The 19,988-nt window shown below is 39.4% G+C and overlaps 1 protein-coding gene and 1 long non-coding RNA gene across 5 annotated transcripts in view; one reads left to right on the top strand and one right to left on the bottom strand.

The window, feature by feature from the left end:
- Positions 1-19,988, bottom strand: part of LOC120716433 (protein phosphatase 1 regulatory subunit 29-like) — a 310,216-nt gene that overhangs the window by 153,341 nt on the left and 136,887 nt on the right. The gene's annotated exons all lie outside the window — the stretch shown is intronic.
- On the top strand, positions 11,700-14,297 carry LOC120716434. Its single transcript, XR_005691894.1, has 2 exons — positions 11,700-14,011; positions 14,083-14,297. It is a non-coding gene; the product is annotated as an uncharacterized LOC120716434 (long non-coding RNA).

Below are 19,988 nucleotides of genomic sequence, written 5' to 3'. Positions count from 1 at the left end.
GGGGGGTTCTGTGTTCATAGCAAAAGCTGTCTACATTTGCTGACTTCTTTATTTGAAACTTTGAACTTTGATTTATAAGCATCCATCACCTTTGCAGTACATATATGGCAGAAAACATGGACCAGGATACTAGATGTACAGTTTAAAGTTGCACAAACCTTATCAGTGTTCCCCTCATAGACACACAGAGCTTGCATCTCTAAATCATTGGTGCGGCACAGCATTTAAAGATTCAGAAACAATCAGACTTCATACATGACAAGTGTTTATGCACATATTCAAAGTTTAACAAACAAAAATTCATGACCCATGACTCTCAGAGACACATGCATAAACATGTGGGCTTGCTGAGAACTCTAGCATGCAGTGCAACCACACGCAGTGGCCTTGTTGCCTGGTAACAAAACTTACTTTTTGCTAAAATCATTTCTTGGAACAAAGTGATGTGAAGATACGGAGATGGCAAAGACAAGAGGAGGAGAGAAAACAGGAGGGTAAAGAGATAAAAGGAAAAAAATATGTGGAAATAAGACAGCAGCAAATGAATAGAACGTAAAAGACAGGCACAAATATGAAAGTAATCTTGAGCGGGTGTTCAAAAGTTTATTTTAAAAACTCATTAATGTGACGGAAACACAGACTGGGGAGAAAAAATAATATTTGCAGTGGCTGGTGAAGTAGATTTCTTTTTTTCTTTTTTGGCCTGTTTATCTATTTTCTTCACATGTGCACTTTACATATGAGACAAAAACTTTTTCAACTGTTCTTTTTTTTAAAAAGATGTCCACCTAAGATGTGAAATGAGAGTCTGTCATTTTCCCTCAGCTGCAAGGTATCTGGATTTAAATACTGTAGGGAAGCCAAAAAGAATGGTGGACTGTCACTGGAGCAGCAACACCACATACACTCTGTGGTAAAGAGTCTGAACCTAGGGTCATGTGGTTTTTAGGAATGCAGATAAACTTTAATGGGTAACTTTTTACTAGCAAACAAATAGAAAGTTGGATCTGCCTTTTCTGCTTGGTGGTATTTCCTTTTTTGACCTGGGCTGTCAGCCTGAGTTGCAACTGTCATACCAAAGGAAGAAAAATGGCAACCTGCCTCTGGTATCACCATTGGTGTTTCCCCCAGTCTCCCTGAAATGGTAAATGGACTGATTTTTTTATATAGTTCTTTGCTACACTTGCTGAACACTCAAAGCACTTTATGTATGTGTCTTTCACTCATTCATACAAGCACTTCTTCTTTTTAACATTCATACACATTTATATGGCAATGCATGCATTAAAGAGCAACTTGGGGTTAGTATTGTCCCCAGGGATATTCAGCATGCAGACTGGAAAAGCCAGCAACTGAACCACCAGCCTTCCAATTAGTAGATGATCTGCTCTACCTGCTGAGCTACAGGCAACCCAAAGCTTCTAATTTTAAACAGTCAGCACACAAGAATTTAAAGGATCAATTACTTCCCTCACACAAACATTACTGTTTCCAAACATCCCAAGTCTTGACTGTTTCAACATAATTGTCAAGAGCCAACCTGAGGAGGAGGTGACTTCCCCACATCCCATTTCCTCATGACCCTGGTGATCCCGGGAATAGTGAGCTTCGATTTGGTCAAAGCTTCTAGTCTGCCTAATTGGCTATTTGGCACGACATATGACTTTTAATTTCTTTGGACTGATGGTAATTGGAAGTCTTGGGAAGCAACAACTCAACAAGGAATGCAAGAAGGGGAAAGACCAGTGGGTGAGAATAATAATTACAGGGATGGCACCAGTATGATTCCACTGAGTTGCTGGAGGATATTTATGGAAAATAATGGAATTAGTAACTAATTTATTTCTTTTAAGAGTTGATTTCAAAGTGCCAAAAGCCTTTAATCTCCTAACGCGTCAGTGGTCCAAATAGAAATTTCAGTTAGGAAAAAAGTCTATGTCTAATTTCAAGTGCAGTATTCACCTGCAGTCGTGTCAGGTGCATTACTCTAAAAAAAAATCAATGTGATAGACTATTATCTGTATCCTCACAAGCTAGACAGGTACATCATGCTCTTGGGTTTTGTAAGCCTTTAATAACATACCTCACAACAAAGGCTTATTGCTAAGGGTAAGAAAGCATGCAAACTCCTGAAGAAACAAAAGAAGGAAGGAAAAACGTAGATAACGAGGAGCAAAGTTTGTCATTATAACCAATACTGATGTTTTATTCCAGCAAAAATGGAGGAAATGGAAAGTATCAAAGGTTTCTATTCAGATGTATCACCATCTGCAAGAAAGGGTTTGCAAACACACAACCTAAAACGAGTTAGTGATGCTCTCTAGGCTGGAAAATGTTAGAATCTTCCTCCTGTGTCCTCCTCATGTTCTCTAAACTGATCTTTGTTTTCAACTGTTTGATTTGAGTTTTCTTTCTTCCTGTTTTATTTCATATCAGACTGCTTCCTGTAATCTCCCTATATGGAAACAATCTGAATTTTCACAGTGTCCATCATCACACATGCTACATGTAACTAATTTTTGCTGTCTGTTTTACTTTTATTGTGGCTGTCCCTGAATTTATTTTTGACACGTTCATTTAATGTTTCACAGTTGCCTACAGATTTATTATCATTTTTATACACTAGTGGATGTTCTGTGTCAGCATGCAATTAATTCTGCTGAACTGATTATCTGTTGTTAACAGCTTTTGGGAGTGTTGCAGTGGATAGTAGCTGCAAATGGACTTGTGGAGTGACATCATGACCTTTTATGGGGTTTCCCAGAACTATATATATATATATATATATATATATATATATATATATATATATATATATATATATATATATATATATATATATATATATATATATATACTATGCAGACTTGATTCTGAACATTTCTTGGCGCAGGAAAATCCAGAGTTCAAAACTTTTAAGCAGCTATTAAGTGTTTGATATCAGTGCGGTTTTCCAACTAAAAATCTATGTTTTTCACACACTGACCGTGCCTTTTGTTGTTTAAGTGTGTTGAGTTTAAAGATTTTTTTTTATTTATGCCACCTGCCAGTCGGTCTCCCTTTTCAAGTAATCAACTCTATTCAAGGTAAGGTCTAGGGTAAAGACACTACAATGTAAGAGAGAAACCCCCAACAATCTACAGTCCCCTGTGAGCAAGTAATTGTTGACAGTAGGAAGGAAAAGGTCACTTCCTTTTAACATGCCGTGACCTCCAGCAGAACCAAGACAAAAGTTAATGACATGCATTAGTGGTATATAGACACATGTTGAGTGAAAGTGGTGAGTGCAGACCCAATGTTCAATACATGGCTCAAAGTCACCTGATCCAGCTCTAAGTATAACCTTTATCGAGAAGAAACGTTTTAGGCCAGACCCTGCAAGTAGAGAATGTGTTTGTGTCCTTAAACCAAAAAAAAGGGTCTGGTTCCATAGAAGAGGTGGCTCAAACATAAAGGCTCTGTATCCTATTTTACTTTTAGAAATATCTTTGAGATATATTGGGGCCTGATTATTCAAGATCTTGTTTAAATATGATTTTTGTCTGTCTTTTAAAAGGTATCAGTATGAGAGAAATATAATCTCTCCTTCCCATTTCTGCTAGTGTTCTTGTAGGTATTTTGGATCAACTGAGTCTTTTCAGAGTGTTTAGAACAGTCTGATAATAAGAACTTGTAAATATCAAGTCTAGACATAACAAGTGGCGCTGTCACTTGGTGTTCACTCGCTCTGTGGCAGTGTTGCTAACTTAGCGACTTTGTCACTATATTTAGCGAGTTTTCAGACTCCCTTAGCGACTTTTTTTCTAAAAAGCGACTAGCGACAAATCTGGCGACCCTTTCTGTTGTTATTGGAGACTTATTTATGACGACTTTTTGACGTGAAAACGTGTATCGCTCTTACTCTCAACAAGCAGCAGTGCTGCCATGGGCACCTCGCCCGTGCCAAAGCGCTCATGGGCAAAGGATAGTCCTCCCCCAGCTGCTATAAGGGGAGGAGATGTTCACACCTATGTGTCCAAACTGCAAATGAATCGCGCATGAGCAAAGCTGCTGCTCCCGCAGTGACTGTAACGCCGTCAGTTCTTCTTTTACTGTGATGCTGTTTTGTGGATCACAAGGTTTAAAACAACTAATAAACACACACACAAAGTAACTCCCCCAGAGTGCCAATTTCGGGTCACTGTTGCCGGTGTGGAGCAGGGTTGGAATTGTGACATTAAAAAAACAATAATTGCTAAAAGAAATTTGTAGTTAAATAATTATAACTGCATTTAGGACGTTTTTTACTCACTTTATGTCTCTTCCATGATGTTATTTCTGTCTCCAACAATGTAGGTAGGTTACAATTACATTAGCATGACCAAGTATGCAAATTAGGTGATGTCATTTAGCGACTTATAGGACAGCCAATAGCGAATTTCATTACTGAGGAGTTGGCAACACTGTTCTGTGGTAGAGTATCACTTCCTAGGCCCCGCTAGCTGTTCCCCAGCAGACCCCAAGCAGCTGGGGAAAGGGGGCAGCTGGGTGACGGTGAGGAGGAAGCATAGTCCTAAACAGAAGCCTCAGGTACACCACCAACCTGTTCATGTGTCTAACCGCTTTTCCCCACTCGGCGACACACCCGCCGGGGGTCAAACTCTGGTAATTGGTGATTCTGTTCTCAGACATGTGAAGCTAGAGACACCTGCAACCATAGTCAATTGTCTTCCAGGGGCCAGAGCAGGCGACATTGAAGGAAATTTAAAACTGCTGGCTAAGGGTAAACGTAAATTCAGTAAAATCATAAATCACGTCGGCAGTAATGACACCCGGTTACACCAATCGGAGGTCACTAAAATCAATATTGAATTGGTGTGCAACTTTGCCAAAACCATGTCGGACTCTGTAGTTTTCTCTGGTCCCCTCCCCAATCAGACCAGGAGTGACATGTTTAGCCGCATGTTCTCCTTAAATTGCTGGTCCCCTCCCCAATCAGACCAGGAGTGACATGTTTAGCCGCGTGTTCTCCTTAAATTGCTGGCTGTCTGAGTGGTGTCCCAGAAACGATGTGGGCTTCATAGATAATTGGCAAACCTTCTGGAGGAAACCTGGTCTTGTTAGGAGAGACGGCATCCATCCAACTTTGGATGGAGCAGCTCTCATTTCTAGAAATATGGACAAATTTATTAAACCCCCCAAAATATGACTATCCAGAGTTGGGACCAGGAAGCAGAGTTGCAGTCTTACACGCCTCTCTGCAGCTTCTCTCCTCCAGCTACCCCCCCCCCCCCCCCCCCCCCAAAAAAAACCCGATCTCCAAAGAGACTGTGTCAGCTCCCAAAAAGACAAAAAACAAACTAAAAACCAGCAACAAACAACTTAAACATAAACAATCACAAAGAAAGAACAATACAGTGACCCTGTTCCTCCTTTAGTTATGCTGCAATAGACGTAGGCTGCCGGGGATTCCCATGATGCATTGAGTTTTTCCTTTCCAGTCACCTTTCTCGCTCACTATGTGTTAATAGACCTCTCTGCATTGAATCATTTCTGTTATTAACCTCTGTCTCTCTCCCACAGCATGTCTTTATCCTGTCTTCCCTCTCTCACCCCAACTGGTCACAGCAGATGGCCCCGCCCCTCCCTGAGCCTGGTTCTGCTGGAGGTTTCTTCCTGTTAAAAGGGAGTTTTTCCTTCCCACTGTTGCCAAAGTGCTTGCTCATAGGGGGTCATATGATTGTTGGGGTTTTCTCTGTAGCTATGAAGCGCCTTGAGGTGACTTTTGTTGTGATTTGGCACTATATAAATAAAATTGAATTGAATTGAAAGTGCACAGTCTAGCTTTTCAGAACCACCCTAAGGTGGGATATTTCAAATTTTAGCACAATTGCAAAGCTGAAAGAAAGCAGTCCATATTTGTTTAATGTGCAAATTGCGGAATATGTGCTGGTCAAAAATCACTCCAAGACTCCTTACAAAGTTACCGGAGGCCAGAAAAATGTAGATGCCATCCAGAGTAAGTTGGACACCATGTTGACACTATGAAAAGAAAACTTATAGGTCATCCAGGCCTTTATGTCTCTAAGACATGCATGTGGTTTAACTAATTGGTTTCCATTATCAGATTTTATAGATAAAAATAGCCAGGTATCATCTACATAGTAATTAAAAAGTAGACAGCGTTTTCTAATAATATTACCCAAAAGGTGGTATGTATAATGTAAAAAGTGGTCCCAGCACAGAACCCTGTGGAGCTCCAAGACTAACTTTTTTGAGTGAGGGAGATTTGTAGAAAAAAAAAGTGTTTACATGAATGCAAATTGGAATTCATAACATGTTAGCTTGGTAGTTTTAGCAGGCCAAGGATATGTTTATGATCAAATAATCTTAAAAGTGCTTTGATCTGAGTCCTCATGTGAAAGCAAGCATGTGGCATTTATCATTTATCGTTTCAAAGCACCATCACAAGCGCCATCCACCTCAGCCACCACCCACAACTGTTACTGTTGTTTTAATTCTCATTTTTTCCCTGAAAATGTGGGTGACAAAACAAATTAGTGGCACATTTAATTTCAGGGAAACAGTTAATTTAAAGCATTAAATCTTTGATTCCCACTAGCTTAGGAAAATGACTTCTGTTATCATTGTGAAATGACAGTAGCTGATAGTATATTTATTTTGCATGATTTTAATCTGAATATATCATGCATATTCTTCATATGTTGTTTTATTCTTTTGAGATTTAATTTTTTGAAAGGTGTAATTTAGAGTTGGTTTGATTGAATGTTTGACGTTTGCCCATTTTGTGCACATCATGTGTACCATGATATCAGAAATACATTTCGCCTGATTAAGATTTACTTCCTGTCAATTATCTGACCATTATTAAACAAATTACATCATGCTTCCTGTTACTCTGACTCTTGTTTCCTATAAAGCTGAATTACGAAATAAATTTAAAGCGGATGTGAAATGAAGGGAGCGCTGGTAACCACTGGGGGGCTATAACAGGAATTATAATGTCATGGGTAAAGTGTCTCTTTAAATTCAATGTAAGCACCAGCCCCTTAATTAGATTACATTTACATTTTAGTCATTAACCAGAAGCTGGATATGCAGAGCAGTTTTAAATTAGGGTAACTACAAAATCTGTTTAAAGTCTTTCACTATCAGCATTACGAGGAGTCATTAGTAAGAAGTAAGGAGTCAAAAACACAGCATCTCAGCAAGAGATCAAATGGCCACAACTATTCTCTAAAATATCCATGCATGTACGGTGAAAGAAAACACAAATGCTCACCGTGATGGAGATGTGTTGAGACAACAAAATTTAATACACACCAGAAACTGTTAGTGAAGATGGAAGGAAATTAATTTAAAATTGAATACTCTTATTTAAAAAAACAACAAAAATAACTACAATTTCCAGATTTTTTTTTTTAAATGGCTTGTAAATATTAGAAATCTTTTCAATATTTGTTTTTGGTTTGTTTGTTTTATTTTGTTTTATTTTCTGCCTCATTTAGAATCGAGAGTTTGCTGCTGTCACAATTTATATATCACAGGACAGAAAATCAACAGATGGACTGGTACTGTGGTGTGACCAGGCCTGAGCATGAGTGAGCCTTTGGTTAATATCAGAGCATATGCAGCGATGAATGGTCAAGTGTACTTTCTCGGGGGTGGTTAGGGTCACCCTTAAGGCGATTAAAAAAAACGTTTTTAAAACATTTTAAAACCCTTTAACTGAGCACCTCTCTCCATCACCATCCTGGTGTTTTGAAAATGAAAATGACAAGCTCTGACTGCAAAACTGCATGCTCATTGGTCAACAACTTGTCAGTCAAAAAAGTCATTAACCAATGAGCAAATCCTGGACTATCTTACCTTTCTGACACTTAAAATCACTTACGTTTACAAAATCGTCTGTTTTATTCCTTATAATTTGAAATAAGTGCCCCATGAACTCACTGGGGAAAGTGCTTAGAGAGGTTAGGACCGTGGGCTTTTTTCCTATTTATTTCTATAATATCAGAAGTTTTTCTAGAACAAAGTAATGATCCCAGGCAGCCATTAAAAATAACACAGGTTTCAATTTTCAGACCCAGGAACTTGTAAATAAAGCTGATAAATAACAAAGTGCATATGAAATGATCCAATTATTCTTCAATTCAACTTTTGTTCTTAATTCCATAAACCTAATTTGTCCTCTAACAAGCATTAAGTCCATGCAGATAAATTTTGAATAAAGCAGCTGGATGGCAGACAAGAAACTTTATAACAATGAAAGATAATATACACAAAAATGTGCAATATGCAGGACACTGAAAAACATGCATACAGTATAGCTGTAAACACAATCACTTGCACAGTGATCCAGATTATTGTTATACAAATGCAATCCTTTGTGTGGGACTTAAACTTTCTTATTATATGCGTACACCCAGGTTGTCTTTCCAGGCCTCAAAAACACATCTTTAGTGATAGAGGATGAGAGCACAAAGACAAAAAAAATCAAGAAAAAGAAAGTGTGAGGTAGGTCAGACAGAAGTTGTAGGCAGGACAGAAAAAAGGATTCACAGAATTTGAAAAGATAATGTGCAATGGAGTAAAAAAGAAAGAGGGAGAGCGGATTGGAGTGTCAAAAAGGAGGAAGTCGTACACTGAATGAAGAGGAATGAAGTGTGTGTCAGGCTTACATACAAAGGAGATTGGAAGGTAATCAGCCATATGGCAGGTGCAACACAAGGGGAATAATAATAGGCTCACATACAAAATAAACTTGCATGCACACACACAGACACACACACATTGTTCTGCTACATGATGAAATACAATAAGACTGATAGAAGGAAGAGAAGCACTGTCATTCAGGGCTACAAACTGACACAATCTCCTTTTATTCTTCACTATGAAAAGATAAGGATGTAGTTCCACTCATCGGAGCCTAAAGTAAGAACTAGTTTGAAATCATTCACAACCTCACAAATGTATTCATTTGGACTTCAATTCTTCTTTATTTAATGTTTAAATTCAAAACAAGCTATATGTTCAACTAAAATACAGTTTGCTGTGCTAATTTCTCTCTCTTTGTGTTTGGTTTGGCTTGAACATATGAACATAGCCAACGCAGCCTGTTGGTTAGTATAGTTCTCAGGCGGAGCATTTTCATTGTCGCCAATATGAAACTGGTGAGGAGTGATGTGTGAGGAGTGGATCTGACTGTGAAACCATTAACACTGGATTCCCTGGCTAATCCTCCTTTCTGATCCTAAGTCATTCATTTTGGGTCATTTTAAGTCTGAGTTCTTAAACCCATCAGGAAAGTGTTTTTCCCATTGACTTCTAAAGGAACCGAAGGGTTTTGAAACCATAGGAATTTCCCCACAATGGTCATTAAAAACAAATGCAGGTACACTTTCATATAGGCTCTACTAATTAGATGCATCTATGTCAGTCCTTAGTACTATCTTTCGCCGCTGTCGCACCCTACCTCTGGAGTAACCTCCCTCTAGCTATTCCGGGAATCTGATTCAATTCAATCTTTTAAATCTCGCTTAAAAACTTATTTGTTTAGCCTTGCTTTCCCCGCCTCCTAGAGCCCGTGTTTTTGGTGTACTGTAAGTTATCTTTTTTGCTTTATTAATATTTATAATGTTTTAACCTTCAGCCTTTCGGGTTGTGCCTACTATGCCTGGTGTATTATTGGTTAGTTATGTGACCCGCCTGTTAGTATATTTTATTTGTATTTTGTATTTTGTGTTTTGTATTTGTATTTATTATTGCTCTAACTCGTTCTGTGAAGCACTTTGGCATACCTGTAGTTTTTTAAATGTGCTATATGAATAAAATTGTATTGTATTGTATCTTTCATACCACTGGAGCAACACCTCCCAACACTTGGATATAATGATATTGTGTTGAGTGTAGAACACATTTCCCAACAGCAAAGTTTTATGGGATAGAAGGAGTTTTCTCCTCAGCAAGACAACAGGCTTCATTAATTTGCCAATAAGCTCAGATTTTCAACATTTTCTTCTTTTGATGTAATGCTAAATCTTACTTAAAATCAGTGATAATTCTAATGATGCTGAGCAATTATCTGCCCATATCAATACTCAAGAATCAAAGACAAGATCCATGATGCTGTGTCAACTGTATAGGTGGCAACAGAGGTGTGTTACCATTTTTAATATGTAAGTGTTGTGTATTCCCTCCATGTGGTAGGACAGAGAATAAAAGTCAGGATTTTGGCCTCTGGTCTTTTTGTGGAAGGAGCTGTTCTAAATTACTGAAGAGCTTTAAAATTTAACAACCCAAAGACAGAGTAGCCAAACAGAAAAGCAGTAAACACTGGACCTCATGTAGAAACTCTGACATGATGATGAAGCCAGGTTTCATCTTTTGTACTAATAATCACAGTATCACAGTGATCGATTACCATTAAAACTGTGGCATTTATTGAAGTTTCAAATCGAACATGCATGGCAGAGACAGTATTGCCTGTATCAGAATTTTTAATACTCCCTTGTGTCCTATGTGAAGTTGCAGGTGTTGCCCTCGTTGACGTGTTTTACAGTCACTGTTTCTAAGCCTCTTTTGAATTTCGGGGTAATATGTGAAGAAATATTTGTGTTTACTGACAATGTTGGTGTTTACTTCCTCCCAGAGGTGGGATGTAAAAAAGTACAAATAGTCACTGTACTTAAGTAGAATTTTCAAGTGTCTATATTTTACTTGAGTATTTATTTTTTTTGCTCATATCTGTACTTTCCACTTCTTACACTTTCAAAACAGGCTTGTTACTTCAGATTCGGCAGTATCATCAATAGTATTTATTCTCAGGGGTTAAAGCGAGCCTGAGTAAGTGTCCCTAACTTGTGGTCAGTGTACATTAGCATGTAGCTAGTGCTACTGTAGTGAAGTGAGCATAAAGGGAGTCATGTTTACTCCCTTTATGCTCTTTTTTAAGTGTCAGGTCATTTCAAATGCAATCAGAATCAGAAGCTGGATTTAAAGGTAAGGAATGCTCAGTGCTATTTTAGGAAATGTAAATTTAAAGTTGTATGAAAATACTGGACAGTTTTGTGCAGGATAAACAGGTTAGTTTGCAGTACTGTGATGAATTTACATTACAGCGCTGTGTTGGATTGACGCTGTACACGGTCAATGTTGGCTACATCAAGTGTAACAGATTACAAGCGCGCTCATGTTCACAGGTGTACACACGGGTGCTCACACACACAAACTACACCCTTTTTGGCTCCTACCTCAAATCACACTGTGCGCTATCGATCCTACGTGCTGCACAATAATATTCAATATTTAGTATTTGCTGTTATATTCACATAGATCATCGCCATGATGTTGTTTATTATATTGCGCTCTTTTTTTGCTTGTTTTCTCTTTTGTCTTTCTCAGAGATCCAGGTGATTGATATATTGTATTTTTTCTGTTTGTTTTGTTGGTTTTTGTTTTTTGCCCTTTATCACTGTTCCTCTTTCCCGCTGTTTGTCTTTCCCTCTTTCTTTCTCCCTTTTCTTTCCCCCAGTCATGTCTCCCATTCACTGAATTCAGTCTGTTTTCCAACTTTATACTGTCTAGTATAAAGATGTACTGATATATGTATAAAGATATACTGTCAGTGCAGGGGATGGACCAAGGTAGCTCAAGAAACATGTGCTCACATCTTGTTGAATTTTGTGATAATCCACAAAGAACAGCAGGTCAGCTGATCACACCCTGTGCTGGAGCTCATATTAGAATGATTGTGAGTTGTGATTCTTTTCTCCAGACTGAGCCTCTACACAGATCTTAGAGTTCCTACAACTGCTGAATCTGACTTTAAACCCTCATTGAACTCGTTTTACTGTTTAGCTGTGGAGGCAAAGTCACTCGTCTTCAAATGTAGGCAACAGAAAATAGTTATTTTTTTATTCGCTCTCACTGCTTGCATCCTGGGCAGTACGGTGGCACAGTGGGCAGCATTGTTGCCATGCAGCAAGAAGGTCCTGAGTTTAATCCACAAGTAGGCTGGGGTCTTTCTGTGTGGAGTTTGCATGTTCTCCCTGTGTTTGCATGGGTTCTCTCTGGGTACATTGGCTTCCTCCCACAGTCCAAAGACATGCAGTTAGTGGGGATAGGTTAATTGGAAACTCTAAATTGGCTTTAGAAGTAAATGCAGGAGTGATAAGCTAAATTTCAATGTAGTAAAGAATGAACAACAAAATTTAGTATTTCAGATTTAAAAAAACAACAACAACCATTTATTTGCCCTGTTTGTTTAGAGGAGGCTCATACCACACTTGAAATTCAAAGCATTACCTTTATTCCCAGTTGGGAACCTTAAAGCACAAGTCTAGCCTTTTGGACTCTGCGTGGCTCTTCTGGGACAATTAGTGGCTGAAGGAGGGGAGAATATGTCTCATTAGCTTTCATTTTATAATTGGCTCCCATCTTGTTTGGGATTTGAAATGGCAGCCTTCCTTTGTGGCAACCCCCGTGCACGAGCTTTCTCCCATTAAATGGATTCTCTAAAGAAGGTTATTCTAGGCACAGCCATAGATGTAATTTGAAAGCATACCCATTAGGGAGAACTGCCTGTTTGTTAAACATAATTGAATTTTGTATGCTCCAAAAACTGTATAAAAAATGAAAGAATAAAGAAGAGTAGTTTATTCAAAAGGTTTCATCAGAAGCTTTATAATTATGATTTATCAGCAAAGTGCTATTTTCCTTACTGGTGTGGAAACATCAGTCAATACAAAAATACCAGTACCATAAATACTGCCACCACAGGTCATCACTTTCTCTGCTTCTTATTATAAAGAAGCAAAATAAGCACATTTCTTATCATTTGAATAACTTGAGCCATTTATGTTTACTAATTTATTTATAGCGGATTCATCTTTATCTGCAGACATCCTCTGCCTGACCAACATCATTCAACACAAAGTCTGTGTAAAGAAAATTGAACATTTGTTGCTCTTCACTTAGAATAATGTTATTAGAAGAGTGCTATAAATATAAAAAGCCTGAAGTAACATTCAGAATCAGAGCACAATGATGACGATGCTTGCAGCTTACTGACATGATGCTCTTCCAAAACAACAGTGTTACAAACTCTGGAATGAAAGTAGCATCTCCGGTTCTGCTAATGCATGTCGAGTCACTGCACTTACTGTATTTGCACCATTTGCTATATTTGTTAGCTAGCTATTCTTATTTTTGCAAATATATTATTTCTCAATTCAGAACACCTGCCTGCATTTTATATGGATTCATATATTATACACAGTTACTGGTCTCTGGACCTCATTCTTCCAACAGCTGGCAGGACATGGCCTTTAATGAGTATAGGCCATACTCACATAAAGCAATCCATAATGTGTCTGAGCAAGTTTGAAGCACAAAGTCCAGTTTACTTTACTAGCGTGCATAAAAACAAACAAATAATAAAAGCAAAACAGAGAAGAAATGAGACAAACTTCAGTGTACTTGTGCTTGGAGAGTTAAGCACAATGTGAATGCAGGCCATTGAGGCAGCAGCACTAAATGAGGCAACTGTGTCTAACTTGTCTCGTGTGTTTATGAGTGGCTTGCAACTTAAGGCCTTTATACACTGGATATGTAAAAATGTAACTCTTCTTTTTTGGACTTCTTTGTCCTTATTGCCATCGTTCAAACAGACTGCATAATTTTCCAGGTTGAATTTCTGGCATTTATTTTTTTCGGACAGAGCTCGATTTTCTGAATGCAAATAAACAGAACTGACCAGTGAGACCACTGCATTTGGTAACAAGTACTCATAGCTCAAACAAAAACAAAATGTCACGACCTGCGGGGTCGGCAAGGCACTGATCAGCAATCTCTCTCCCCCTCCCCTGTTTTGCCGGGGCGGAACTCATGGCGGGTTCACGCCCTCGGCCCACGCCCTCCCGGATCATGCACACCTGGGCCTCATCAGACCAGCTGGTATATCAGAAGGAGGAGATCAGCTGTTCAACGCTGGATTGTTGTGAAGACTCCTGTCAGTACACGTCGAGCCCTAGTTTCCCCACACTTCCGCCTCAGAAAGTAACACTTGTCTCTCTGTTCTAGATTCCCCGGACCCGTCCCCGTGTTTCCCCGTGTGGAGCGTGTAAGAGGTGGCTGGTCACTAGCGGAGAGAGGTTGGCGTGAGCGTGTGTGTGATCCCCTTGTTTTCCCTGGAGCCCTGGAACCCGTCCTCGCACATCTTGTATATAGCACTGTCCTCGCACTGCCTGTAAATACACTTGGTGAAGATTTTTGTGAATAAACTGTCTCTGTTACAACACACTCCGGAGTCCTGCGAGTGGATCCTCAGAGCAACCCGTGACACAAAAAATAGTTAAATAATAATACTTTGCTGCATACAGACAACAAGATGCTGCTCCAGGTCAGTCGGCTGTCTGAAATGACTCTCTGCCTCCTCAGACGTGTCCCCCACTCTGCCAACAAAAGCTCAACATACGCCGTCGACATTCTGAAATATGTACGAAAGCGATCGTGATACAGCTTCGACTCTTGGATCAGACTATGAACTTCTCCTGGCTGCTGCCTTCTCTTGAGAATCAGATGAAGCCAGAATCTGTGTTTCTTCCTTTTGTTGTTCAGAAACATCAGGACCAGCCCATCGTCACTTGATGTCAGCTCCAAGTTTTTCGCAATGCGTTTTTTGAGGACAACATTTTCACCAAATGCCAATGGTCTGTATATATGTTACATGCCAAATTTGCATCAGAAAAAATCTGAATTTAACGTTTTTTGCAATGTATTTAGTGGGTGAAGGCCTACACAGGGAGTGCAGAATTATTAGGCAAATGAGTATTTTGTCCACATCATCCTCTCCATGCATGTTGTCTTACTCCAAGCTGTATAGGCTCGAAAGTCTACTACCAATTAAGCATATTAGCATATTAGGTGATGTGCATCTCTGTAATGAGAAGGGGTGTGGTCTAATGACATCAACACCCTATATCAGGTGTGCATAATTATTAGGCAACGTCCTTTCCTTTGGCAAAATGGGTCAAAAGAAGGACTTGACAGGCTCAGAAAAGTCAAAAATAGTGCGATATCTTGCAGAGGGATGCAGCAGTCTCAAAATTGCAAAGCTTCTGAAGCGTGATCATCGAACAATCAAGCGTTTCATTCAAAATAGTCAACAGGGTCGCAAGAAGCGTGTGGAAAAACCAAGGCGCAGAATAACTGCCCATGAACTGAGAAAAGTCAAGCGTGCAGCTGCCAAGATGCCACTTGCCACCAGTTTGGCCATATTTCAGAGCTGCAACATCACTGGAGTGCCCAAAAGCACAAGGTGTGCAATACTCAGAGACATGGCCAAGGTAAGAAAGGCTGAAAGACGACCACCACTGAACAAGACACACAAGCTGAAACGTCAAGACTGGGCCAAGAAATATCTCAAGACTGATTTTTCTAAGGTTTTATGGACTGATGAAATGAGAGTGAGTCTTGATGGGCCAGATGAATGGGCCCGTGGCTGGATTGGTAAAGGGCAGATCAAAACACTGACAGAATCCATGGATGGCAGGCTTTTGAGTGTCCTTGCAAAGAAAGGTGGCTATACTGGTCGCTGATTTGTTTTTGTTTTGTTTTTGAATGTCAGAAATGTATATTTGTGAATGTGGAGATGTTATATTGGTTTCACTGGTAAAAATAAATAATTGAAATGGGTATATATTTGTTTTTTGTTAAGTTGCCTAATAATTATGCACAGTAATAGTCACCTGCACACACAGATATCCCCCTAAAATAGCTAAAACTAAAAACAAACTAAAAACTACTTCCAAAAACATTCAGCTTTGATATTAATGAGTTTTTTGGGTTCATTGAGAACATGGTTGTTGTTCAGTAATAAAATTATTCCTCAAAAATACAACTTGCCTAATAATTCTGCACTCCCTGTATTCCTACATGTCCATCAGTTAAGCTATTTGGAGTTTGCAGTTTTCAGATGTAGGTTATTGCATTTCTTTGAACACGTATTGGCCACATTACCAGGAGTAAGTTTTTTTTTTTTTTTTTACAGCTTCAAGTAACAAAACTAATTCCATTAATTTATGTGTTCCCAGATGCAACAGAGACAGAATGGCTTTTCCTCGGTGTCACACTATGACACGGCTGTGAGCCTCTTAAATCCTGCGTGTTACACATAAAAGGTCAGTAAAATATTAATCAGAAAGGTTACTCATTTTACGCAACTGATCTTGTAAATAAAACATCTCTCTGGGTGTCTCTGCTGGAATAAATTTCACACGTACACAGTGTCTTCGGACCTACAGCATCTGCACCATCCAAAGGAGTTATTCTCTTCTTAAATGAGATTCATACTGGGATATGACACAATCACATGCCATCCTGAATAAAACCAGTGAAAATGAATAAATACGTGGTCAAAGTGTTTAGAGCTGGGATAGCGAAGCTTGAAACTGCCTAAAAATAAGGAGATCATGTCAGAATTTGATAGGAGTATGTTTTGCAAATCATGTTAATTTACAATAGCAATAAAACGGCTGAACTTGACGTCCTTGCATTTATTTGTTCCTACCCACAAATATGTCAATAAGAGCTATGTCGATTGGCCTGACAGATTTTTACTCGTGTGTGTGATGATTCAGAGGTGTGGAACTCGGGGTTTGCACTGAAACCTCATTATTATTGGTCCACCAACTCCAGAGAGGAAGCAAAAGCTGTAAATTGCACTTGAAAGCTGTATTTTGTATGTGAGCAGTAGGACATAAGATGTGTGTCTGTGCTGCAGGGATCTAAAGGGAGCTGTATTGAGCTAATAAGGCATAGAATGGTGATTTAAGAGAAGACTCATGCGCCTCCCAGGCTAATTATCCAGGTCTCAGTGTGTCTAAACCTTTCCGTTTCCTCTATCAACCATTCTTCCCTTCTGTTTCCTGCTTCTGGCTATATTCCCTCATTACTTATGTCTTTTTTTTCTGTTTGCCTACTGCCTCTGTCTTACTGCTCCTCGCCTATTACTATCTTTGCTTATACCCCCAAATTTCTCACCACTTTCTTCTCTACATCTCTCTGTGATCAAGAACCCTTTACCGTCTTCTGCAAGTTGGTTTAGCCTATTATGCCTCTAAAGGAGTCGAAGTGTTACCTACTTGAACTGTGTGTGTCTGAAAAGCCTTGTTACAATGAAGGAAAATGGACAACGCCTTAGAAGTTTCTGTGTTCAAAGTAAGCTTAATGCCAAAGGATGCATGGGTAATCATGCTTTTAGGAATAAGGCTGGTTGTGGAGGACAAAAACAATTAAAATGTCAGTTTAAAAAAAAAGAAGCAGTGAGTATTGTTTGATGCCTTTGATGCCGTCAGTCAGAAGCACAGAGAAACATTTGATTGCCTTAGTGATAAAAGAATCAATCAAGGCAATAACAGCAGCGTAACCCAGCTGTGCCACAGTGTGACGAACTGTGCATATCTCCATAATACATTCACACATTCAATAAAATGTGTGAAGAAAAACACACCAATCAGTAATAAAATTAAAAGCCCCTGCCAAGTACTGTATAGGTCCTAAGGAAGTCTTTTACCCATCTTTTTACAGATCACTGCAGACAGAACACGTGTTCTGGTGCCATGTGGTGTCTAACATGGGCGTGCTGATCCTACAGGAAGGCTTACAGGAACCTGCTCGACCGATTTTGGGAAGTTTGGAGGCCTTGTCAATGTCTTGGGATCTGCTGCATTCCTTAGACCATTCCTAAACAATGGGCTAGGCTAAGGGGCACAGACTGTACTTTGCAGTTTCCTATGTACATTGCTGATTGGAAAAGCTATTTCCAATGAGATAATGAATATTGTTTGTGGAGGGGTGTGGCTTGGGTGCGGCTGCAAGGGAGGCTGAGACACACCGGAGGTCCATCAGTTCATCACGCCTCCCCTGCATGAAAGGGTGTGCCGTGACCTGTGGCTGTTGTTGTGTGTGGGATTGCAGTTGAAAAGCTGAAAAGCTACAACCGAGCATTATACGAACGTACAAGCATTTGAATAAAGAAGTGTTGAAAGTGCAAACTATGTGGTCATGTCTGTCATTCGCATGCCGCATTGTTCTCTACACTTTCATAATGTTGTTGCTGATCAGTGCATAATTCTGGTAGAAACAATGCATCTTAAACCTTTACAGAGATTAGTCCCTTTTTAAATAAGTGGTAAGACAGAAGTCTGTCACTGGACAAAACGTATGCTGGTGTCTTGTCCTGTGGTCTGCGTGACAGGACTGAATTGAGAATTTTCCCCTCTTCGCAGCTTTTTCTTCTATTTCCCTTTTTCTCGCGGTCTGTCTCATTCTTCCATCCATCATCCTTCCCCACTCTGTCTTCCTCTATTGTAATCTCCCTCAGTCTTAATTCATGGTCCGAGGATTCCTACAGCTCCTATGTTCCCTTCTGTTTTTGTTTGCTTGTCCACTCCCTGTGGTTCCTATTACGGAAGAGAGCAGAAGACGTTTCTCTTCCATGGGGCAGCAGTGATCATGTGCTGGTAAAGCTTGGGACCAAGAACAAAGGCTTCCATGCACACAGACACACATGCACGAACACTTTGCAGGCACTAACTTCTGAAGAACACGTGGAACGACACACACACATATATGTAGATACAGTATGATGATTGAGATTTAAAAGTGATGCACGTGAATCACTGTACAGAACAGGTAAACTTCTGTCACTACTGTTTAAATCCAGCAGCTGATATTTTTGTTTCACATCTTAAGAGCATGTAGACAGTGTGTGTTACTGTTTTGGTTTTCTCTTGTTGTTGCATGTGCTCCTGTGCATTGACACATTCTCCCTCCAATTATAGCTTATTTTGTTCATCCATTATCAGCCTGTCCTCCTTCCCCTTTTCGTTATTGCTTATTAGCTGCAGAGACTCACCAGCACGTACATAAAGCCAAACAGGGCAGATAGCTGCCTTCCCTCCACCCACCGCCGACCTTTATCCTTACTTATTTTGAAGGTTTGTTTTATTAATTATTAATTATGTCTGGAGTTACTGAATGTCCTGTTTTACACCTTAATAGTTAATTTGATTGACATTAGTTTAGAGGCTTGTTTGTGTTTGGTCTTGTAGAGAATTATTTTATATAATAAACCTCGACTTGTACTGCAGCAAATTGGAGGCGTCTCATTTGAGGAATTGATTTAGTGTTAGATTAATTTTATGTCCCATATTTTTCCAACCAGTGTGGTTACTCATACATTTATATATACATAAAATCATAAAAATGTGCACTATTACTTTGTACTAACCCCTAATAGCTTTCAACATTGAAGGTTGTTCAATAATACTAGAAGCCTCTGCTGCAATAACAGTATGAGAGTGTGTTTTAAGATAAACTATAAAACAGGAACATACAGTCTGTGTGTCTCTGTGTGTTCTTTAGTGTGTAATGAAGATAGGAAGCTTCATTAATACTGGTCATTAAAGGGCCATTAGGGCTGAGCCAGCAAGAACACACCACTGAGCTAAATGAGACACCAAATGGAAACTCTCACTTGCTTTTTTCCTACTGTAATGTATCTCTCCCTCTCGTGTCCATTTATCTTTGTCTCTCCCACTGCACTTTTTCCACCTCTTGAGCTTTTATTTTACTAATTCAAGATGGAATTTGGATAGAAAGATGAAAAGAAAGAACTGATGAAAAGACTGCAGCAGAAAGGGTAGGAAACAAGGGAAGAAAATGGGGATAACTATGAGAGGAGACAAGGGGAGGGAAAACTGTGAGAGTCAGGGGAGATAAAAAGGATGGAGCATGAGACAATAGTGAGGGATGGATGGATGGATGCAAAGGCAGAAAGTGAGAAAAAGACTGACACCAAAACCGATAGGAACAGCTCATCTAAATAGAGAATTGAAGTTAAAAAGAAGTACTGTAGCTCATGACCATAGTTTAGGGTAGGGACATAGATCAACCAGCAAACTTGTGCTGCAGGAGGTTTCTTC

This window comes from Simochromis diagramma, unplaced genomic scaffold (genome assembly GCF_900408965.1).
Source record: "Simochromis diagramma unplaced genomic scaffold, fSimDia1.1 OVJJ01000325.1, whole genome shotgun sequence".
NCBI classification, from domain to species: domain Eukaryota; kingdom Metazoa; phylum Chordata; class Actinopteri; order Cichliformes; family Cichlidae; genus Simochromis; species Simochromis diagramma.
Note: the sequence above shows the minus strand (reverse complement) of the source record. Positions and strands in the feature narration are given on the sequence as shown.